The sequence below is a fragment of the Hylobates moloch genome, unplaced genomic scaffold (assembly GCF_009828535.3).
Source record: "Hylobates moloch isolate HMO894 unplaced genomic scaffold, HMol_V3 SCAFFOLD_3, whole genome shotgun sequence".
Classification (NCBI taxonomy): Eukaryota; Metazoa; Chordata; class Mammalia; order Primates; family Hylobatidae; genus Hylobates; species Hylobates moloch.
Window position 1 is genome coordinate 131,479,590 of NW_026652278.1, and position 25,502 is coordinate 131,505,091.

A 25,502-nucleotide genomic window follows, 5' to 3' on the forward strand; every position below is an offset into this window, starting at 1 on the left:
TAGCTCCTCGATATGCCCAAGACAGAGCCATACTGACTTATTTCGTAGCTCTTAGCTGGTGCCTAATACAGTGAAAACCCCTCTTAAACAGCACTGACTAGGTATGGCCAGGAGAGTTTCTAGGAGGGAAATACGCTTGGACATCTCCAAGTTTTCTCGTAATTTGGGAAAATATAACCATTAGGAAGTGCTCTCTTAAGCGCCTGGAGACCTTGCACAAGTTACCCCCAAAAGCACGATAAAATCTAGGTGAAAGAATAGATGAAATCAAAAGCTATCACAAAATAGAGGCCTCAGCACCTCTTTAAAAAGCAGGAACAGCTAGAAGAAGTAGATTTAGCATTTGGACGTTCAGGGCTTACCAGACCTATCTGCAATACTAATTAGTCTTAAGTTGGCCCTCCTTCGCAGTCCTTTAGCTGGTAAACTGCTAGAAAACATGGATTACACCTTGTTATTAATATAGAAAAGCCCTGGTGCAGGTGGCAGAGCCATGAGCATCCTGAATGCCATGATTAGGGTCGTGACGAGAGCAATTCCAGTCTCTGAAACTCACACAGAAGCAAGCCTCACAGGCAACTACCCAGATGACAGAGGCCCTATATCCAATGCCAAGAGTCAGATGCTACAGCGCAGAAGCAACAAATTCTTCCAAAAGAAATGATTCATACAAATTAATTGTTTTCTAATGTCCTTTAATTATAATTAAAGAGTTTGAGCATCGACTTTGGTTTTTTAATTAAGCCCAACTTTAGCTTATTTTTCTATATTCTGAAATTTAGACATTCAATTCATATATGTTCTATTAAAAGACATGTCAACTTATGTCAGAATATAAATTAATATTAACACATATAAATGATACATACTAAAGAACATTTTTAAACAAAATGAAAGCTACTCAAATGTGTATAATATGAAACAATGAAGACTTCACCACAAAAAGTAATTTATTGGAGCCAGGTGCAGTGGTACATGCCTGTAGTTCCAGCTACTTGGGAGGCTGAGGCAGGAGGATTGCTTGAGCCCAGGAGTTTGAGGCCAGCCTGGAAACACAGCAAGACATTGTCTCTAATTTTCTTTAAAACTGACTTTTAATTTAAAAACTTTATAAAAGTAATTTCAAAAAAACAAAGATGTTTAAAAATGTATTGGTAATCACATGACTTTATTCTTATTTGTCCTTTGCAAGAATCCAGATTATATGACACATATATACTTACTCATGCACAAGGCAAACTGACTGACCACATAGAGAGACAGGGTCTCTCTATGTAGCCCAGGCTGGTCTCAAACTCCTGACCTCAAGTGATCCTCCAGCCTTGGCCTCCCAAAGTGCTGGAATTACAGGCATAAGCCACAGTGCCCAGCCATAAGGTACAGGTGTTTTTTGTTGTTGTTTTGAGACAAAGTCTTGCTCTGTTGCCCAGGCTGGAGTACGGCGGTGCAATCTTGGCTCACTGCAACCTCCGCCTCCTGGATTCAAGCAATTCTCCTGCCTCAACCTCCTGAGTAGCTGGAATTACAGGCACGTGCCACCACACCAGCTAATTTTTGTATTTTTAATAGAGACAGAGTTTCACCATGTTGGTCAGGCTGGTCTCGAACTCCTGACCTCGTGATCCACCCGCCTCAGCTTCCCAAAGTGCTGGGATTACAGGCGTAAGCCACCGTGCCTGGCCAAGGTACAGGTGTTAAAGAGGCAATACCATTATTCCATTTAATGGACCCTCTTTTAAAAGAATAATAACAATAATAAAGGACTGTAATAAGCATTGTTAAAAAAAAAAAAAAAATACAAGGAAGCCACACATATTCAAGGCATTCCAACCCCCAAAAGGTTTACCAACTACTTGAAGGGGCCCCTCTTGAATGTGGGGTCTCTTCCCTCATACACATGCTGTTTCTTCCTCAGTCAAGTCAGCCCCTCCTCTTCCATACTTTTCATCCACTGCCTCTACTTACACCATCCTATTATAAACCCTCTAACAAAAAGCCAGGAGCTTCCAGTTGCCAAATCCCAGGAGACTGGTCCTTATCTTGCTGCATGTGATTATGCTGACTATATTCTCCTTAGTGTTCACTACACCACTCTCCTGGTGCTCCTCGCCAACTGGACTGCTCCTTTTTCATCTCCTTTGAAGGATCTCCTCCTTCAGAAATACACTGAATCTTGTGTTCCCCAAAGTTCCTGCCACTGTTCTTCTCTTTTCCTGCTATATGTGCTTTGCCAATTTCATCCACTCTGAAATTTCAGCCGTCTGCAATGTCTATACCCGCAACCCAGACCTCTGGCTAAACTCTAGTCCTATACATCCAAATGACTACCGGACATCCCTTCAGAATGGACCATAAACACACCCATTAAACGTCGCATGTCCAAAACCAAACATCTTCCCTCCAAAACCTAAGACTCTTCCTAAATTGGCTAGTGACACCATTTTCCAAGCCAGAAAACTGGAAGTCATCCCTGATTTCTCTCAGTCCCCCCTGTCTACTCAATGGACTCCTTAATATATTTTGAAAATGGTCTCCTATCTCCATCTCTACCCACTACTCACCTACTTGAAGCCCTTCAACATCTTCTGCTGAGTATTCTGTAACATCTTCACCAGCCTCCCTCCATCCAGTCTTGGTCTCAAACCTGTCTTTCATATGGTCATGATGACATCACACCCTCATTTATAATCCTTTGATGGTTTCTCTTCTGCTATGTCATAGGGCTTATGCTTCTGAGCGTGGCAGATAAGGCCCTCTGCGTCCTAATGCCTTGCCTCTCTCACCAGCCTCTTCTCCCACCACTTTATGTCCTGAGCTTTCTGTTTCAACAACACCAAAACACTCATGATTCCCTGCTCATGCCCTGTGTTTTGTACCTTCATCCTCCATCCATGGAGCCCTCACGTTCTTGCAGGGGAGGGGCAGTAACCCAGATGGTTGTCACTTCAATGTTCAGCCCAGCATCTGGCTCCTAAGAGGTGCCATGTGACCAGTCAGTGATAAATGATGGGAGACAGTATATGGTATGTCCAAAAGGAGTGACAGATAGAAAGTGTGGAGGGAATTTGGACTCACATTGATAGTCACTGCAATGGGGCCTAAACATGCAAAGCACCTTCCACACGAGAAGTACAGAGAGCCAGCAAAAGCTCGACTCTTCCATCTAACAAGCACCACAAACCTAGAGTCATGCTCTACTTTTTTGGAGAAAACATGTTGGCTTCCCACTGAGCCTGCCATCATGAGACACAATAGTGGGCATCTTGGTGGTTTGCTAATAATAACAGCTGGTATTTATAGAAGGCTCACTGTGGATCCAGAACTGTACTGAAAATTCTACAAGAGCTGTATCTCTGAGTCCTCACAGCAACACTATGAGGAAGGAACTACTGTTACCCCTGCTTTACAGGTGGGGAAATGAGGCCCAGATATCAAGTAGCTGTACTAAAAGCACAGAGATTTAACCTGCTGGACCTTATTCACCAGAACACAAGCAAACCTCCATATATATTTTACTTACTTCCCAAAATTTTATGTGTACATCAAGAGCTGATCATAAATAGAAGGTCAAAGTGACCTATTGTGACATCAAACCTTGGAGCCACTTTAATGTGACTTCACTAAATTGCCTTCGTCCGGTGCCTCACAGACAGCATCCCAGCACATCATGGAGACCTAAGTGACAGAACAGGCAGCTCCTCTTCTCCCTGGTGAGACCCCTTCTGCTGTGCCCTGGCTCTCTTTTGCCCCTCATTTGTCCATATTCCTCTCTGGTTTGCTCCAAACTCCTCCTTCCACCTTCAATTAAGACAGGTGCTTTAGAGCAATACGAGGTAAGATCTCTTCTTCCTAAAAACAGAGAACTCATCACACCTCAGGAGGTGCAGAAGACAAAAATACTCATAGGTTCAAGAAGAGTTTAGGTACAGTCACAGATGAGAGAAGATGAGGGCAGTATGGAGCTCAGAGAAGAACCATGTGCCGAGGAACAACATGCAGGGCTAAAAATCAACTAAGTCCATGGACATGTATGGAGCACCTGCAATATCCAAAGTACTATTTCAGACCCAGCAGCACCTCTGCCTTTAAGGAACGCCAAGCTCTGACCACTGTTTGGGTTCTGTTAGCGAATGTCAGCTCAGAGCTCCCCGTGGGCAACGGGATCTATGCAGCAGGAGTATCCTTCTAACACCAAGGACTTGGAGCTCTTGGAAAGGCACTCTGTGTGTCAAAAAAGGGTGCACCCATGCAGGCTATCCCCACACAAAGGCAGCTGCTGTGGTCCTCTAGATGTGTGCTCAAGCCCAGAGAAGATTTTGACTGTGGCAATATGGGAGGGGAACAAATAGATAAAGTAGACAGTACATCTTCACAACAACCATCGCTAGTGGGCCATATGCAGGGCAAGGGAAAGAACTAACACCCCGGCAAGCCAGAAGCGTCTCCCTGTCCTTAAGGTCAGGGCAGAATGGAGAGACCCAGGCAAGGAGTAAATGGAACAAGTAACAACTAGGTGTGAACCTTCAAGATTTCCCTTCCATCATGCTCCACTAGCACAGGTAGTCTTCTGAAGACCTAAATCCATCGGTCTCCTCCTAGGACCAACATCGAGAGGTCATCAGAGTCGTAGTCACACAGCCTCAGGAGCAATAATGTCCAGGTTTGAATCCCTGTTCCACCATTCATTAACTGTGACAAATCATCAAAACTCTCGGGGGACTCAGTAGCCTCATCTTTTAAATGGAAACAATAATTAGAAGAGCCTCAGAAGGTCGTTGTGAAAACTGAAAGAGATGATAACATGCAAAGCATTTAAAAGTGTCTCACACTCAGAAAATGTGAGCTGTTAGTATTATCACTTTTTTCCATCAATGGGACCGCGGAAGCCCCCTTCTAGGCATGACAAATTCGGGACCCCGCATAGATGCTATACGCAGGAATAACTTAGAACACAAGTTGTCCCATTTGAAGGTCAAACCAAAATTCTACAAAGAAGGTGATTCTAAATCCCCCCTACCCCCAATTCTTACGCATACCTTCTTTGAATGAGACAGTTATTTTTGATCAAATTAAATCAAAACTGATTTCAGCTGCAGCACATAGTTTTAAAAGGTAAAGCAGAAGAGTAGGTAGATTTTGCCTGCTTGATAATTTCCCCTGGTTCTCTGAAAAGACAGGCTGAGTCTCTGTCTGCCAGAGAGACCAAACGTGTAGAAACGAAAGGAAGAACAAAAGTTTTCAGGCCGATGCGCAATCCATACAGCAACGAAAAGACCCCAAGTCTAACTGGTGATTAAGAATCAAAACAAGACGGCCGGGCGCAGTGGCTCAAGCCTGTAATCCCAGCACCTTGGAAGGCCAAGGCGGGTGGATCACGAGGTCAAGAAATCAAGACCAGCCTGGCCAACATGGTGAAACCCCGTCTCTACTAAAAATACAAAAATTAGCCTGGCGTGGTGGCGCGCACCTGTAGTCCCAGCTATTCAGGAGGCTAAGGCAGGAGAATCACTTGAACCCAGGAGGCAGAGGTTTCAGTGAACCAAGATTGCGCCACTGCACTCCAGCCTGGGCGACCTGAGCGAAACTCCAACTCAAAAAAAAAAAAAAAAAGAATCAAAACAAAACAACCTAATATTTGTTACTATTCTAATGAACCTGCAATGGTGGAAAAGGCACCAATAATAAATCTAGGTGTTGGCAGAGGCACAGACATAATCAACGGATAAGAAAGTTAACTTGGGAAAAAAACCTTCTGTTTCCAAACTTAAACCAAATAGGTACTCTTTTTGTTTTTTAATTGTGGCACGGGGCAAGCAGTTTATCCGTGCATCTCAGCAGAATCACTATGTAATCCTCAGGCCAAAAACAGGCATGAACCCTTAGAATTGAAGGAACAATGTCTATGTTTACAGAATATTGTTTGCACATATCGTGAGTCCTATAGGTTGGCCCATTTTCTCACCCCCATAATTTTATCTGCCCAAATGCATATTTCTAAAAGAAGTTCAACTAAAAGTGGTACAATATTATGTTGTATGAGATAGTCTCCTAGGAAGAAATTGAGAGTCTAAAAAATTGTTCTGAGGGTCACCTGTCTGCTACAAAGGCCTGAAAACTGCAGTTTATACAATAATTTTTAAAAACTGATTAAAATCTTTTGGATATTATTTGGCCTTGCTGAAAGAAGAGTTTTACTTAAAAATCATTTAGAAATTGCATTTTTAAAAGTATGCCTTGGTTTCACCATTGGGTAGCAGATGGATAAGTGTAACTGAAAGACAAGAAAAGTGGCCCCAACTAACCAGAAGAAAAGCTTACAGCCTAGCTTACAAGCCATATTACAAGATGCTAGCCCTGAAACTCAGGACTAATGCTGTAATTAATAAGGATATGATGAAATAGTCAATATTATGCAGGTTCATTCAAGAAACATTTATCGAGTTCCTCCTATGAGTCACATCCAAACCTTGCTTTCAAGTTGCTCACCACCCAGCACTGGCCACTCACCCATAAGCAACACAGGACAACTGCCACGTCATGTATAAGGTGCTAGGAGAGCACGGGGAAAGGGAAGACCCAGGTTCTAAACAGACAGGACCAGCAGAATTAGGAAAAATCCCTTCACATCTTGCTGACTAACCCTAATTCTACTCACCTTACTTCCAAGCAGGGCGCATGCACATACACATTCAATTAATAAACTATTATCTGCTGGCCAAAACCCTCCAGTCATTTCAGTGAAGGTCAAGCCGTCTTTTGTTTCTGTAGTGGTGGAGGCCTCTAGGTAGCCAGGAAGAAGGATGCAGATACTCCTAGGATTTAAGGTAGTACCAATATGGCTATGCAAAGTTACTAAAAATTTGAAATCTGTTTCCTTCCACTGTAACGTGCCCTTAAAAGTCAACTGAATCAAACCTTGAGTTGTGTGGTCCTAAAAAGATGAAGTGACTTGCTCAAGATCACAAAGTTCATTGTAGCAGTGGTAAGGGAGTAGAGGGAAGAGCTCCGCACAAGAGGTGGGCTCACTTCTCCTGCAGACCTCCATACTACTTCTGCTGTAGAACTTAGTACAGAGGCAGAAGGTACCTTGGAATTTGTGCAGAACCACAAAGATGCTTTAGAAGGTAACAAGCCAGGAAGGAAAAGTAGAATGGAATTTCTACAAGCTATCTCTAAGAAAAGTGGAGAAACTTTCCCTCTCACCATTTCAAAAACTAATTCTGGGTAATAGTCAACATCCAATGTCACCTACCATTCCTTGCTCTTACTATTTCATTTTTTTTTCCCCTCCCTCTTCCATCTAGCTCTCCCCTCCATGGCCCATCTCATCCACCTCTGCCATCTCCATGTCCAAGTTCAGGGGCAGCAGTGGTATGTGATGTTGGCAGCGGTGCCCAAACATCAGCCATCAGCCTACTGCTGTCCCAGCACCAAGCCAGGGGCTGTGAAGGGTGAAGGAGAAGGCTCTTTGGGTCATCTGACCCTGGCTTCCACTCAAAATGAGACACCAGGGTGTTCCCCACCCACATACATTCAGGATTGCTGTCTTCAATCTCTATTTGAGACATCAGAGATGTCATCATTTCCATATGCTTCTCCTAATAAAGTAACATCCATTTAAAGGCACTGCGGTCATGAGTGTGTATGTGCGGCAATTGGATAAACAGGTCTTGTTCACCACACAGAGGTGCGTGGGTGGAGCCTACACCCATGCAATCACTGTCCTTAGGCCCGGCCCACACTCTGCAGCTTGTACGGACCTCTTACTGGTACACATGCTCCCGCAATGGCAAGTCGAAGAATACAGAAAAGGAGGAGAGGCACGGTCCACGAATGCTCGTGCTCCCTTGCCCTTCTCTCCTGTAAGAACAGAGTGAATCCACAAGGAGCTCAGTAAAAAACTGGAAAAAGGGAAGTTCTTATTAGTGTGTTGACACTCGTTGCAAAGCTTGGCCTATCTCAACAAGTCACTTTACTTTCCCATTCCCGTATAACTGGTCCCTCATAGACAAAGAAAGGAAAAACAAAGATGACTCTCAGATACCTGTGCTTCTCACAGCTGTGCAGTCAAGACAAGGAAAAAAACACCTTTTCTAACTTCCTCTAGCACTAACTGGAAACTCTGGACTTTGGGGAGGCTATTAGAAAAAGGTTAAATATGAGACTAGATAATGATATACCAAGGGACCCATGTCAGGGCTGTTTGAACACTACTCAGAAGCAATTGCTGTTGACAGTTGGCGACCACTTTAAAAGAGCTCCGAAGAAGGCAACGTCTGCAAGCAAATGCCTTCATGGTGCCCTGGGAGGAGCAGGCTGAAGACTTCTTACTTTGCACGAACATCCCTGAAAACATTTGTTCACTGTTCTGTAATTCAAAGATTACTAGGTACACATATCCAGTAATTATTTCCTATATGCGGCATATTTTCTTATATTGTTCTTGCTTTAATTTTAGTTTCACAAAGACATAGCTTTACATATGCAGCTGTACCCTCCCCTTTCCTTTCAATGAGAGCTGTAGAGGTTTTTGGCCTACATCTTGAAACTTCCTATTTCATTTATTCTCAACAAATTGGTCAGGCCACTCTTTAATATTATTGTGTTGATAAGAGTTTATTACAAAATGTGAGTGCTGACTATAAGTACTATCAAAAATATGTTGAAGATTATTTTGATACCTGTATTTATTTTAAAAGGAGGGGAGACCAGAGATGGATTTCTATCAAAAGGAGCCACTATGTGCTGTTACATGCCATATACATGGTAAATATTGATTTACAGTGTTTGAGTAGGTTAAAATAAAAGCCAAGAAAAAGAAAAAAAGAGAGTTTACTTTAAAAGTCCTATTTGTGTAACTTAAAAATTAGTATGTAAATCTTTCCTGAACCTAAAACTACAGTGGTCCTGCCTTATAAAATTTGTACCATTACCCAAAGCACCTTGTGGTATCAATTACAGGGTTATGAACATCCAGCCACTAAAGCTATCTGATTGGCTTAATGTCCCCTGGTGCTTTATAATGATAACTACATAGTATATAATTACACAGTCCCCAAAAGATACTTATAATTGAATCACAGGGCATTTTTTGAATGTTTGGGATGGCAATTAGAGGACCACAAAGTGATAGTATTGCAACTCTCACCAGCTAGAATGTAAATGAAGCACCCTAAAATTCAATTATAAGAGTCCTTCAGGTATTAAATAATTATAATACAAATCACATGGAGGGGCAAGTTTTTTTTTAATTGAACTGTCCCCATAACCGTCCAAGATTATATTTCCTAATAGTCTGTAAAACACATAGCTACATTTTCAGATTCCTATTTCTTCATCCAACTGGAAAACCTGTAACAAAGGTAGAATAGCCAAAAACCTGTTTCTTCTTTTACTTTGCCACCTACTTATTTGGTAACCGAGTAAGTGAGCTAGGTCTCACTGTGGCTCCACTCATCCTATAAACATGCTGTATAATCAGAATGTCTGTCTCATTCTGTAAACATAAAATGGCTATATGTATACGGATATTTACAAATTTAATTAAACAGAAACAAGGATACTTCATCTATTTGATTTTTTACCCATTCTTAACACCCCAAAATGTCTGATCATTTTTACCCTCACCATTTTCCTCTTTCTCCAACTTTCTTATTCCACACTCATCCCTTCTGCCATCTCTCCCATTTCTCCCTCCAGGGAGGTTGTGACAGTTGTATTAAAACTTCCAGGACTGGCTATCTATGACTGGCTCCACAGTGCTCAGGGCAAGAAGAGTCAACTATAGGCCTTTTGTGGCTCATTATCTTCTTGCTTCCATTTCTTAAACGGAGAATATGTAGATTGGTCCCCTACTTAGGAAGTACGGGGAAAGTAAAACCAGAAATACTTCCCCTAACTTTGACTCATATAAGCACATTAAGGAAAGGAAAGGTTGAAAGGATGGTCCCACACTCAAGGAACTTGTACAACCAAGTCAAGAGAGGCAAGTCAAGAAGAAAACGGAACCCCAATCATTTCTCCAGATGCTCTGAATCACCTCCAGGGCACAGGCATAGATGTTCCCCAACCCTGAATGCTACAGCAAGTGCATATCCACTTACAGCAGATTTGTAAACAGATCTATTCTCCACTTAAAAACATTTTTTCAAGACCAGTGATTAAAAATGTAAAAACTAAAGCCTGAAAAAATATCAGTTCCCCTTGCAGAGCCCAGTGTTAAAATATAAACTCCAGTGAGTGATTAGAAAAACACCACAGAAATAAATATACATATACATACATGTGTATTTTTTTCCAGTAGATTTTGGCATTTTAATGACATTTGTTCATGAGAAAAAGAAATTCGTTTGTCCCAGCACCATAACCCCATCAACCTTCATGGGTGTTCTGCAAAAAAAAGGTCCCATAGAGACCAAGAATATGGTGACATTTGGTGCACTTCGATCAGAGTGTGAATATCACCCGTTTTCTCCTTTTAGCTCTTGCAATAAAAATATTCTCAGGCACGAATCACAATGGCACAGGCTACAGCCCCTCCTCATGGAGTGTGATTCTCTCTGAGCCTCGCCTTCTGCTGCGTTTGAAGGAACCTCTCCCAGGACCGAGTAGCCCTGCTGGATCATCCTTTGCACTTTGGAATCAAAAGAAAAGAAACCAGAATGGGTGTCCATAACTACAGAGGTGTTGAAGTCATAAAGGGCTCAGGAGGATGGTGCAACTCTGGCCACAGTGGAGCACACTCACAGGGCAGCCAAGGAGACCCCTCTGGAGGAAAGTGGAGTTAATTAGCCTTTTTATGCACATACACATGCCGGCTTCACACATTTAAAAAATAGACCCATGCTCAGCAAAAGGCCTATTTTAACACTGTCTTGTAAAAACCACATAGATGGATACTCTATCTCCTTTCTAGCAGCAACCCTGGCTCTAGACACTTGCTGATTTTAGCTATTTAAGCCTTAAGAATAAAGACGTCATGTGCAAAGTGCTCTGAAAAGCATTAAAAACAAAACAACTTTCACTCCTACAAGAAGTACTGAGCACCAATGAATTAACACATCTAATAATTAATTGGCATCCTTGGAGGAAATTGTCCCTCTGTAATGTAGCCACCGGGCTGCTGTGAAAAAAGATTCCAATTTATATTTGTTGAACAAATGATTTGATTAGTGACCAAAGTAAGGAGGAGTGAATGTTTTCCAAGCATGAGCTTTTCCACATGGCCTGGGTCAGCCACCGTACAGCAAGGCTGGCATGGGGCCAAGAGCCCTCTTGCCAATGAGACTAGAAGTCTCTGAAGAGCCACCATACACCCAATGCTGAGAGAGTTCCCCAAACAAAAGCCAGCCGCGGAGTTCAACAACTGGCTTGCCATGGCACCATATGCTCCACAATATTGTCCTGCTGCAACAGTGGGGCCTGTCTTCAGTGCCCCATGTGCTGCACAGCTGTCAGCCCAGGAGCTGTTTTATCATTATTTTCACTGTTTTATTACTTTTCTGGGAATTCAAATCAGTGTAACCACGCTTGATGCACCGGTGAAAAATGGTATCTCCCTCCCCCTTCTCCTTCAACCTAATGAATTGCCTTTTTTCATATCAAAGAGTAATGAGCACCAAACCACATAATATTTATTCATGGAACAAAAGACCTAAGAATGGGGTGGCAGGAAGAGGAGCAACTCCTGGGTGTGGACAGAAGAAAAGCTGGACGTTATAACAGAGCCCCTCACACTGATGTCTGGTGACGCTGGGTTCAATTTATAGGGAAATCCAAACCTTTCCACTCTCCCCACTCATTCCTGGGAGGGGCTTCCTTCAAGCAATTCCCTAGTTCATGTGTAAAGACCCTGCTGCTGAGAGGTGGCAGGAGCCAAATGTAATTGATCCCATAGCCTTGACTGTGAAGTGTCTGCACATTTTATTTTTCAGTGAAATTCCCCTAAAAAGCCTCCTCTTGCCTCTCTCATAAGCAATAAGCCCAGTATATCCCAGAATGTTCTAGATACATCCCTTTTCCCCCCCACATATTATCGTGACCTCCATTGTGGATGAGGGCATAATTTAACCCAGGGAGAAAGGGCTGCAGAAATAATGGCGATACTGGAGCCTTGTTTATCTCAGATGACATGAATCTTAACCCTCCCCACTTTGTGCCATAATCAATCTCTTACACTTTGTCAAGTTTTCTTATTAGTCCAGAAAACACAAAATAATGTATAATAGTAGGAATAGTTTAACCTAACCCATGGTTAATGTCCCTCTTTATAGACATGGGCAGTGTTTAATCATTCCCTTTGCAAAGCATCCCCAAATTGGGAGAGGCTGGATGGATGACTAAGTCAAGTTGGTGCAAAATGAGTCACGTTTCTTGAAGGTCACTTCCCCAAATGTATGAGCCACCAAAGGGAAAGGAAAACTATTTCTTAAGGTAAGCTAGCTATTAAACAAAGATTCCTCAAAAAATGATAAACAATGATGCTAAGAAAGAGGTTAAAGGGCTATGTGAATAACCTTAGGAAATTTAGCACCAGTGGCTGGGTTGCTTTTTCTTCCTCTCATTTTATTATTCAGTATTTTGAATTTCTCCATTTAAAAATTCTATTTTGAAAATTTTAAAGGGAGTTATTTTATTTTATTTTTTTTTGAGACGCAGTCTCGCGCTTTCGCCCAGGCCAGACTGCAGTGGAGCGATCTCCCTTACTGCAAGCTCTGCCTCCCGGGTTCACGCCATTCTCCTGCCGCAGCCTCCTGAGTAGCTGGGACTACAGGCGCCCGCCACCGCGCCCGGCTAAGTTTTTGTATTTTTAGTAGAGACGGGGTTTCACCGTGTTAGCCAAAATGGTCTCGATCTCCTGACCTCGTGATCCGCCCGCCTCGGCCTCCCAAAGTGCTGGGATTACAGGCGTGAGCCACCGCGCCCAGCCTAAAGATTTTTTAAACTATAAACAAAGTTTAAATTTTTTCAAAAAGTCACAAAAGTAGTCACTTCTTCCTACAACCTGTGCCACCCATATGGTTTTGGGTTTTAACGTTGAAAATTTTCTTTCTAGATAATTTTCCTCAAGCCCAGTAATCAAATATTTTTCTAAGCAATCCTCTTGCTTCTTCCTCTTACAGTCTCATTTCTGTAAGTCTGTCAGAGCTAATTATCTCGCTCCTCAAATTTATTGCTCTTTAGTGTATCATAAACACATATATTACAAAAAGTTGAAGAAAACAAGTGTGCATTACACTTTGAAGGAAAAGATAGACATAAATATTCAAAGTATGCACTATCTTTGTTAATAGAGTAATGAAAATGGCATTAGAAAAAGTGGATGAGAATATCAAAGCCAGCCAATCCTCCTTTCTTCTTCCATATATGGTGGTCCCCACCCCCAGAAGTCAATACCAGAAACTCCTACACCATTACTTCAGAATAAAGAGGAAAGCAAAGTTCTCTAGTTTGCAATCCTTTGACATTCCAGACCACAGATAAACACGAACCCTACCAAACCAGTAACACAAACAACCTGTGCCTCCGTGGAGGGCACGAAGGCATGATTCTCACAGGCACACACTATCATTAAGCTCCTTTACTTGAAACTACTGTTACATCTTTCTGAGCCTTCCAATTCCAATCTCAACCACAAACTGAAAGTTAATAAAAAGCCCCTGAATGATTCATATTAAATCCTTTAAATCTAAGAACAGGAGCCAACACTAAAAAAGCAATGCCCCATTTAAATTTCAATAGCCTGAATGCCAGACATCCCCGATTGTCACATTTCGTCACCCACCAAGTCACCATTTCAAGTTCCTAGTTCACTGTGGGCTCCAGACATATTCCACTCTAACAAATACAACTTGCCAGAAGTATTTCTGAGTGTGGTTATTTACGATTTTCATGAACAACTTTTTCAAATATTCCTTCAATAGGTTCTAAGAATTAAGCAGCATGAAATCCAAATCTAAAATCATTGTCTCCATGCTTCATTGAAGAAAATGAACGTGAAAAAATCCAATAGCAGCTGCAAACCATTTAAGAATTCCTAGTTAAACTGCAAAATACATTTTCAACCATTTAGCCATAACAACTTCTAAACTGAGAAAGTTGCTTCTTTATATAAACCACCTCTGTTTACCAAACATCAGAGAATCTCCGGGCAGAGGGCTACTGCAGGATGGGAATAGTAAGAGAATGTTACAACCCATGAGGTGCTGATCTGCACACACCACCATGAGGAAATACCTTAAGTGATTAAAGACAAACGCCACCTGCATGCTTGGCAAAGGAGTCCACTGCTATTGCCACACACTCTCCCCAGTGAGAGAGGGGAAAGGATGGACTGAAATCCCACAGTGGATTAGAACTGGGGACAAAAGGAGCCAGGAACAGAAGATGGCAGCATAGGAAGGGAACGTTATGCTTTGCCCCAGCCAGGGACTCTGGCAGTATTATCACTTAGGCATCTTGAAGCCCAAACTCAAGAATAAAGAATTAAAATTTCATATCTTCTTTGACTTAGTATCCAGAAAATTTTGTTGAATTCTGACATATGTCAAATTTCTTTGCGTATATGTTAACAAGATACTCCTATTTATAAATTCATATGGCTATTTGGCTATTCTGTCAAAATTAGCCTTTAGGCCAGGCACAGTGGCTCATGCCTGTAATTCCAACACTTTGAGAGGCCAAGGCAGGAGGATCGCTTGAGATCAGGAGTTCGAGACCAGCCTGGGCAACACAGTGAGAAACCATCTCTACAAAAAATTTTAAAAATTAGCCAGGCATGGTGGCACGCACCTGTAGTCCCAGCTACTCAGGAGGCTGAAGCAGGAGAATCCCTTGAGCCCAGGAGTTGGAGGCTGCAGTGAGCTAAGATGGTGCCACTGCACTCTAGCCTGGGTGACAGAGCAAGCCCCTGTTGTCTTTTTTTTTTTTTTCTTTTGAGACAGAGTCTCACTCTGTTGCCCAGGCTGGAATAGTCTTGAAACTTTGCCACATTTTTCTTTAAAGAAACGGTCTGAAACACTCACTTTTTGAGTTATACTAAAAACAAAAATCCAGCTGGGCACAGTGGCTCATGCCTATCAACCTAGCACTTTGGGAGTCTAAGGCAGGAGGATAGTTTAAAACAGGGGTTCGAGACCAGCCTGGGCAACAAAGGGAGACCCTGTCTCTTAACAACAACAACAAAATCCATAGTAAGGTTAAGATTTGATTTTAGTCATTTATTACTGATTATCAATTATCTCCGGACTCTTTCAAATAAAAATAAAATGTTTTCCAAAGGAATTAGATGTTCATTGCAACAGCTGTAATCTCAATAGTCTTTGGAAAATAGTTTTTATCTAATAGTTGTTATAATTAGATAGCTATGAAATAACTAGTATTCAAAACATTTAGATAACCATTTACCTATAATCAATATAAAGAGAAGTGTACTTCATGCAAAATGCAAGACAGTTGTCTACCTTGCATATAGGTGAAAGTCATCCTTGAAAGAAAACATTCTAGTGCTAGAAATAAAAGAAATAGAACCATGAAATATTAGAAGCAAACACACAAAAAATAAGATGGCACTCCTCAGAGGGACAGTAGAGTAGCTAAACTGAAGAATTAAGGAAAAGTTATAGGTTGAAATTTTATTGCATGACCAGAGCAGCACCTTTAAGAATCTCTTTATTTGGGGCCGGGTGCGGTGGCTCATGCCTATAATCCCAGCACTTTGGGGGGTCAAGGCAGGTGGATCACGAGGTCAGGAGTTCGAGACCAGCCTGGCCAGTATGGTGAAACCTCGTCTCTACTAAAAATACAAAAAAATTAGCCGGGCATGGTGGCATGCACCTGTAGTCCCAGCTACTCAGAAGGCTGAGGCAGAATTGCTTGAACCCCGGAGGCAGAGGTTGTAGTGAGCGAAGATCACGCCACTGCACTCCAGCCTGGGCGACAGGGCGAGACTCCGTCCCAAAAAAAAAAAAAAGAGAATCTCTTAATTTATCATACTGGATGGCCTAGGTGCAAGATTAAGAGAGAAGTTTTTAATTTTATGTACACAACCAACTTTTGCTATTTAAGCCACTGAAACAGAAGGCACCTAGCTATCTATGGAATGAGGAAGCCCCCTTCCCCAAAGCTTACAGTGAGTACATAGCTGCATTAACTTAGCTAGCCAAAGGTTCAGAATAAAGAAGGAAGCAATAAGATGCTATGGGCCCAGCTAAATGGCAAAAAAAAATGGCTAAACCAAATCTAGATCATAAATTGAAGCATAATACTAGTTTACTGGAATCATTTGGTAGAGAATGACATATAAAGTTTAGGCGCCGAATCACGTACATTCCCACCCTTGGTTTATCTCTCTGGGTCAAATCATTGCCACATGCACCTTGTACAAGGTTCCAGGTCCTATTCTCACTGTCACAAAGGTGGAACATGACGTGGTGGGAAAGGAGATGGGGAGAGGAGAAACACTCAAGGTCAGGGGTATGTGAGGCCAGGAGACAGCAAAGTTAGGGACCTCATCATAGAACAGCAGGGCCTGGCAAGAACCAGCACTACCATGTCCCTGAATTGTGGCTCCTGTTCAGACCGATAAAGGAAAGTCAAATAGATGAGAACTGCCCTTTGGGAAAACACGGCTATTTAGAAAATGCAGTTGCTCGGACAACCTTTTCAAGAAGAAACACTGCAGTCAGGTGAAGGCAGAAAAATGTAGTAGCCAAGAGCACAGATTCTGGAGCCAGGTTGCCCCAGCTACTATAAAAATGTAGATGATAATTATTATTATTATCTTAGCATAAGGGAGCTGCTATGCCAAAGGGAAAGCAAAATAACTAAGAACTCTGATGAAGGGCAGTCTTCAGACCACTGCAGCACCTGTGTGTAATGAAAACTGATAGGACTTCTCACTGTCTCAACAAATGCTATAAGGTGCCTGTCGAAGCAAGTCCATTTTGATGCATTTTCTACAGTTGGCCAGGTCAGCAGGTTGTTATTACCGTGTTACACAGATGACTGGATTAGTCAGGGTAATTTAACCTGTAGGAAGTGGCAACTCACAGACCTGAGATTTTTATGACCACTCCAATCTGCACCCACGAACACCCCGGGTTCTGTATCACTCACTGAAATACATTTCGCAAATAAAGCCATATAGTCACGCCTGTGAAACACAAAGCTCAGGAAAGGTAAAAAGAACCACAAAATTGTTCAAGGAAGTGAATTTCCCACTTTCATAGAATGAGCAGGACCTGGTTGAGCAGGTTCCTCCTTCAGTAAAACCTCTTTAAGGGCCAGCTGAGAAAAAGGAACGTCACTCCTATAAGATGTGTTAATTGCCAAATACACAGCCTTTAAAAACTAGTAATGTTCTGTGCAAAGACCAACACTAGTTACTAGAGTTGATACTTTTTTAAGCCATATTGTTAAGGAGACATAATTATCATTTGCCCTAAAATGGGCTATAACAAGATTCAGGTGCTATATTAAACCATATTAGATTAAGAGATTTTTCCGCCAACTTTTTTCTCTTTATACATATTATATCTATAGAAAGAACCCTAAATCTGTGCTACAGAAATGCTCACATATGTACAAGGATATATGGATAAGGATGTTCATTACAAAAACATTTAATTAGCAAAAAATAAGAAACCACCAAAGTATCAATCAATAGAGAATCATTCAATAAATTATGAAATGGTCACAATATGGAATGCTATATAGCAGTTAAAAAGGATAAGTTGAGGATCTATATGTACCAACTTGGATGGCTCTCTAAAATATATGAAAGAGAAAAAAGTGTATTTCAGACAAGTATACATAATATGATTCCATTTATGTAGAAAAAATGAATATGTGATTATGTACAATATGTACAACATATAATATATATGTAAATGAACAGAAGAGGGTCTGGAGAAAGAGATTCCAGACTGTAGTTACTTCTGAGAAAGGAAATAACATTGAGGGGAGGAATTCAGTCACTTCTTAACCTATTTACTTTCATTTAGTAATTTATTCAACAAATATTTAGAGTTCCTCCTATGTACAGGTAGGTCCTTTCAAGTCATAGAAATATAATAATGAATAGACAAAGTCCCTGTCCCTCTCCAATGTTCCAGCCAAATGAACAACTTTTGCTGGGACAGTTCTACTCAGCAAAGCAGCCTATTTCATCTTTGAACAGCTTAAATTTTCATAAGATTGGCTTTTTAAATATATCTATTAAACCACAACCTGGATCCTAATAACTGTCAACCAAAGATCCTAAATTTATCCGCTTGAAGCCATACAGAGCACATCTAATCCCTTCTTCAAGTGACAGTCCTTCAAATATTTTAAGAAAGCAATCCTATCACCCCCTAAATCAGACTAAACACCTCCAGGTCTTCCAGTTGTTCTTCCTGTGACATCGTTTCAAGACTTTGCACCTTCCTGCATGCTTCTTTCTAAATGTTCTCCTCTTTGTCTAGTTTCCTCTAAAAGTTCAGTGTCAAGCCATGATCATGATGCTACAAGTGTCACCTAGTCCCAAAAATAAGGGGGGAAAGAAAGACAATGATCTGCTTCATTTTTAACAACTATACCATACCTTAATCTTATTCCCCACCACACCAACTAATCCTCTCCTCTGCACAGTTTTATTTGAAATGAATTTTGTTACACAAAGCAACTCTTGCAAGAAGATACAAAGCATCTAACGCCCTTAGGATTTTCCTACGTTAGTTTTTTTAAGTGTTTCCATCTACATGTCTAATAAGACAACAAATACCATTTCACAAAACTAATTTGAAATGTGAAACTATGTCCTGCTGCAGTCCAGTGAGAATAAGGACGTCCTGTTCACCACTGCATCCCCAGTGGCTAGAACAGTGCCCAACGTGCAGCAGTTGCTCAGTACATGTTCAGGAGACGTTGGCTTGTGCACGAGTGAAATAAGCCTCAAATCACTCAACTTTAAGTCTGCATTTGGGCAGAAGGCAACAACTAAGTGAAATGAAAGTCACCCATTAAAATATGCCTAGCATTTGTGCAGCACCATAAGGCGTTCAGGACTTTTACATATACTAACTCGTTGATCAATGACTCTGTGAGGTAAAAAGAATGACAACTGGCCAGGCACGGTGGCTCACGCCTGTAATCCTAGCACTTTGGAAGGCCTAAGTGGGCGGATCATGAGGTCAGGAGTTCAAGATCAGCCTGACCAACATGGTGAAACCCCGTCTCTACTAAAAATACAAAAATTAGCCGGGCGTGGCGGCGGGCGCCTGTAATCCCAGCTACTCGGGAGGCTGAGGCAGGAGAATCGCTTCAACCCAGGAGGTGGAGGTTGCAGTGAGCTGAGATCATACCATTGCACTCTAGCCTGGGCGACAGAGCAAGACTCCGTCCCAAAAAAAGACAACCCTTCACCTTTCTGACAGGCAAGAAGAGATAACAATCTTGAAGTAAACAGCCAGAACATCATACTACATGGCCAGCTAGGATGGCACTGCCATGCAACACAGCAGTCCTCTAACTTCTTCCCAGGCATCCTTCACCTCATCGCTGCACCTCTGCCTCTCTCTGCTCTTCAAGTAATGATGTTTTTTAAAAGCTGAGAGTAATGCCACATGTGTAAACCCAACTTCTTTCATATTTTCAGAACCCTAGGAGAGCTCCTTGTTTAAAGCAGGGCCCCTCACCGCAGCAATATTTTGGATCAGGTAATTCTCTGTTATGGGTGTAATCTCTTGTAGGATATTAGTAGAATCCCTTCCTTCTACCCACTTCTACCCCTGCCTTCTAGACACCTGTAGCAGCCTTCCAGCTGTGACAACCAAAAATGTCTCCCTACATTGCCAAATGTTCCTGGGGTAGGGCCAACCTCTACCAGTTAATAATCAACGAACTAAGGCCGGGCTCAGTGGCTCATGCCTGTAATCCCAACACTTTGGAAGGCCGAGACCGGCAGATTGCCTGAGTTCAGGAGTTTGAGACCAGCCTGGGAAACACAGCAAAAACCCATCTTTACCAAAAAAAAACAAAAAATTAGCTGGGAGTGGTGGCGAGCACCTGTAGTCCCAGCTACTCGGGAGGCTGAGGAAGGGGAATTGCTCGAACCTGGGAGGTGGATGGTGCCACTGCACTCCAGCCTGGGTGACAGAGCGAGACCCCATCTCCGAAAAAAAAGCAAAACCAAAAAACAAACAAAAAAAAAGATTAAAGGAATCCTACAGTAAATCCATTCACATGGCAGTAGTAATAATTTAAGAGAGCATGGAAATATTTCAGGAACATGATTTGCTTTCCAGTTACAAACGATATAGCCATTAGCTCTTAAAAATATATATTCGAGTTTCAGTAAGTTCTCCAAGTTCAGAATAGGTTACTAAAAGCATGCTTTACTTCTGTAAATTCCCAAAGCACCAGGATATAGTCTGTTTACCCACACCTGCTCTCACGTCTCTCTCCTCTGATATCCATTCTAGGTGATGCCTCCAAAATGCTCATCCCTTTTTGCCTCTCCTACCTTACCCCTAGTTCAAGCCTTTTACTGGGTACCCAGCCTTTTAGATTCACTCTCAATCACTGAGCTACTTTCAGCATCTAACAAACAAAGAAAAATAACCAACCAGAGTGAGAATAAAGGGCACAAGCAGAGCATGTCTTTCACAGCTGTGCAATCCTTTTGAGTCACAGTTGCAACCCAGGTTGAATCTACACAAATAGACTTAGAGCACTTCGGCCTTTTCCTTTGAAGAGATAGAAGCCCCTGTCCAGACATGCTCTGGAGGTGGAGAAAGATGTTGGGAAAGGGAAGGAGAGATACACAGCAGTGTAACCTAATAAGCTCCTTTACCCATGGAAGTAAACGCTGTTAACAGTTGAGGGGTGGAGGGTCCATAAACATGAAATGATACACAACCAGATTCTACTCAACAGGATGGCAATAAAAGGAGTTAGGAAAATTCTGGAAGTTGGTAGTTAAAAACTAAATATTTCACTTAAGTTTTCTACAGTTGTTAAGCCATTGCGAAAGGGGGATGAATGTTAGTTATTAGCATTTTAAAAGGTTCTCCTTCAGCATAAAGGTCATTTCCAACCAATGGGAGGTCCAATATAATTAAAAGGTGCCTAAATTATTATTGAGGAATTACTTTCTTTATGTCAGAGGAAGTACTGCAAGCCTTTTAAGATTTTTTTGTTTTGTTTTTTTGAGACAGGGTCTCCCTCTGTCACCAGGCTGGAGTGCAGTGGCACTATCTCAGCTCACTGCAAACTCTGCCACCCTGTTTCAAGCAATTCTCCTGCCTCAGCCTCCCGAGTAGCTGGGATCATAGACATGCGCCACCATGCCCGGCTAATTTTTGTATTTTTAGTAGAGATGGGGTTTCACCATGTTGGTCAGGCTGGTCTCGAACTCCTGACCTCGTGATCCACCCACTCGGCCTCCCAAAGTGCTGGGATTACAAGCATGAGCCACTGCGCCTGGCCTTTTTTTTTTTTTTTTTTTTTTTTTGAGAAGGAGTTTTACTCTTGTTGCCCAGGCTGCAGTGCAATGGTACAATCTCGGCTCACTGCAACCTCCACCTCCCAGGTTCAAGCAATTCTCCTGCCTCAGCCTCTCAAGTAGCTGGGATTACAGGCGTGTACCACCATGCTCAGCTAATTTTTGTATTTTAGTAGTTTCACCACGTCGGTCAGGCTGGTCTCAAACTCCTGACCTCAATTAATCTACCGGTCTCGGCCTCCCATCGTGCTGGGATTACAGGTATGAGCCCCTGTGCCCGGCCACCTTTTGAGATTTTTTTATTAAATTTCTCCAAGAATAGTATACACAGCTGGCCATAGTAGTAGCTTCCTGCTCCTATCCATGTGTGCATGTGGCCCTCAGAGAACGCTGAATGCTGTGCTTCTGTCCCAAATGGAGAAAAGAACTCAAAATCCCCTCCACTGTTTAACAGATGGAATTGCCAAGTAGACTTTAAAAAAAGTATGCTCCTTCTCTGATCCACTGAATGGAACCCCATGATCTTTAAGTATTTATTATATAGCAGGCCCTCAACTCCATTTTCTGTGTAATTTTATCTAACCCTATTTTTTTTGTTCTTTAAACTTTCTTAGATTTAAACAACAAAAAAAATTAAACTAAATTAATCAGTTCTTGGTGACAGCTGATTTTTCAGAAGCTACATTTCCAAGTCACAAAACTGAATAGTGAATTTTTGGAATCTGTCTGGAAAGCAGGCTGTATTTGTAATAAAAATTTAATTTGTGGGGGGATCCTGTAATTTTGGAGCAGTCAATTGCAAATTAACTTATTTTGCAGATACCAATGTCAAATTGGTTTGAAACAACAGGAAAGTAAAGCATATTACAATATTTTCCTTAAAAATCATGGAAAGGCGATATAACACCCTGAAACCTGAAACTGCTGTCATTAGCACCAATGACTATACTGATTTTTAAAAATCTGGCCGGGCACGGTGGCTCACACCTGTAATCCCAGCACTTTGGGAGGCTGAGGTGGACAGATCACAAGGTCAGGAGATCAACACCATTCTGGCTAACATGGTAAAACCCATCTCTACTAAAATACAAAAAATTAGCCGAGCGTGGTGGTACATGCCTGTAGTCCCAGCTACTCGGAAGGCTGAGGCAGGGGAATCACTTGAACCCAGGAGGCAGAGCTTGCAGTGAGCCGAGATTGCACCACTTCACTCCAGCCTGACGGCAGAGTGAGACTCCATCTCAAAAAAAAAAAAAAAAAAAAAATTCTGTTATCCCCTTGAATCTGGCTAGAATAATACTGAAAATCTACAGAGAATATATATTGTCAAAGTCTTGTATGCAAGAGCGTGATTTAGTATTTTAACTTCCATGAAACACTATGGACAATGTACCAATGCTGCTGAATGAATGAATGAAATTAGAAACTCAGTCTTTATTATTTGTGCTAAGTAAGAATAAAGGCAAATCCATACTAAATCCAAAATGGTATTGTATCTGATTGTTTCATTAGTTCTGAGAGTCAGGAGCACCAAAATTAATTTTTTTCTCTTCTTACTGCTTCTTCCCACTCTTTGATAACAGTGTGAAAGATCACTGAAAAGACCAAAAGGTTGGCAGCAGGTGAGGGAAGGAAAAACAAAGCAAGCAGCCAGAGGATCTGAAAACTCAATAATCAGCCTTTGAATAATAGAGTGAAAAATGTAAAGCTATTTGGGAGACTTAAAAGGTAGACACTATGAAAATCTTGACAGTGAGTTTTAAATATGTTCCTCTTTATAAGAGTCTGATGTCTGACTGATTGATTTCACAGTTCTCCAAGATGGGTAATGTGGAAAAAGACAACAGAATTTAGCCTTTTTAAGCTCAAGAATATAAGAGAGGACTGTTACTTAACAAACAGGGAACAGTAATCACACAAGTACTTCAAATATATCCAAGAATTACTATCTAACATGTAAAACAGGTTCTTACACTGGATCCCTTCTATGACACACCAGGGTGAGTGAATGTATGTGTGTGTGTGTGTGTGTGTGTGTGTGTGTGTGTGTGTGTGCGCGCGCGCGCGCGCGCGCGCGCACGTGCATGCATGAGAGAGAGAAATGCCTCATATTCCTATCTCAACCAAATGGGCAGGAAAACTTCTTTAACAACAGTTGGCTATTAGTCTCACAGCGATATTCAGAAAATAACTCTATATAACTCTATTTTAATGTTAAATTTCTCATCCTTCTTCTTCCAGAGATGTCAGTAAACTATGTACCAGGACTGCCCATTTTTCTCCTATCAGGTGGCAGAAAACCTGAAAAAGATTCTGAAGTTTGCCCTTATAAGTCTAATGAGACAGGATAGAAAGTATCAAGCATACTAGCTTCCTGAAAACTTGGTTTCTCTGGGAAGGAACTCAGCTTGAAGAGCATTTTGTAGATTATGATTAATGCTTAACTAACTCTGCTTCTACTTTTCTGACCACTGGCTGCCCAGTACTAAATAAAATGTACCACAACCAAAGAACATAACAGAATTAAATATGTATTGGACCTTAAAAAAATGCTTCTTGAGAATTAAAAGAAAAAAATACATATGAAGGACAGAAAAAATTAAATTTCAAAAAGTTTTCCACAAACTTAAGGCACACTGTGTTAGGCAATGGAAAGCGTTCCGAAAGACAGTCTGTCCTGTTACCCATGCTAGCAGCAGAACAGGACAAGCCAAAGAAAAGGTTATCATAGGGAAGATGTAGAAATAGCTTGGTAATACGAGTTTGCCAAAAAAATTGACACAGAGCCAGTAATTTACCATCAATAGGGTAAGAAATGGGAAGCCAGATTCATGTATAAGGAGATTTAGCAGTGGACTAATATGTTGACATTGCCTGAATCTATTCCAGGAATGGATGGAACATTCTGGATGGGTTGTAGTTGTCTCCAGTACTCGGTAATAACACGTTTATTGTCAAACGCATGTTATGAATTTTTTGTGACAAGCTCTTCAGAACAGGGGTCATCTAGATTTATGCAGTCTATAAGCTGTATATAAATTAAGCACACTCTGAAAGTTACGATAGTGCTAATATAGCGAAGAGGTCATGAAAATAATATGGGTCTCATCTAAGTCAAGTAAGACTATCACCATTTTAAAATTTTGAAAACTGTGCACTGTCATGCTTTTTGATGTGCCTGCTCAGCTTGAAAATGAACTTGTCAGTTGAAATTTACCTTAAAATTTTAACCAGGACCTCAGTTCCAAATACAGCAAATAAACAATGCCCCCTTTTGTTACCACAAATAATGCAAAGCTATCTTTTCAACCGAGGCTCTCTGATAGGTGAAGTCAATAATTTTCACCAAGTCTTTGAGGGGAAGAAAAAAACTTCTATGTCAATAAAGTGGTGGTGGTTGGGGAGGGATCATTTGACTACATGTTCAGAATGGACCTAATACCTGAGGTAGTGCAGCTTCAAACCCAGGTCTGTGCCACCTGCTCTATCAACAGGGCTAATGAGGACTCACACAGAACCCAGCCCCCTCTGTGGCAGCCTGGAGCCAAGGAAAATTTTTTACCCCTCACCCACTCTGCTTTTTGTTTGCTATTTTTTGTTGTTGTTTTTCATGCCCATTCTTGTAAATGTGTAAGATAGGAAAACAAATCAAAAGAGGCAAAGCCCTCATTAGACTGCCTTCTTAATCCAAGCGAGGCAGAAAGATAATTAATCGATATTTAGTACTTCGGACATATTGGTCCTTAGAAGGTAAACAATACCAATAAAACAGTAAAGAATCCTATTCATCTTTATTTTTATATCACCGCTATTATTATTTGGTTGTGGGTGATCACTGTTTTTCTTTAGGGCTTTCCAAATAGAGCGCCCAATCTGAGAACTACATTTAATTGTTCTGTGCCTCACTGGAGTACAACTATAATCTTGCAGTCAATTCAAGAAAATGAAGAGTAACGTTTTCTTTACAACCTCTATTTTTGAGATTTTACCTCAATACAGACTGTTAAAACACTCTCAG

At 41.4% G+C, this 25,502-nt stretch overlaps 1 protein-coding gene and 1 long non-coding RNA gene across 3 annotated transcripts in view; one reads left to right on the forward strand and one right to left on the reverse strand.

Annotated features, from left to right (window-relative positions):
• MAML3 (mastermind like transcriptional coactivator 3) overlaps positions 1-25,502 on the reverse strand; it is a 450,814-nt gene that overhangs the window by 420,981 nt on the left and 4,331 nt on the right. The window lies entirely within an intron of this gene.
• On the forward strand, positions 1,289-7,626 carry LOC131383124 (uncharacterized). The gene is made up of 2 exons (XR_009212906.1): positions 1,289-3,710; positions 7,305-7,626. It is a non-coding gene; the product is annotated as an uncharacterized LOC131383124 (long non-coding RNA).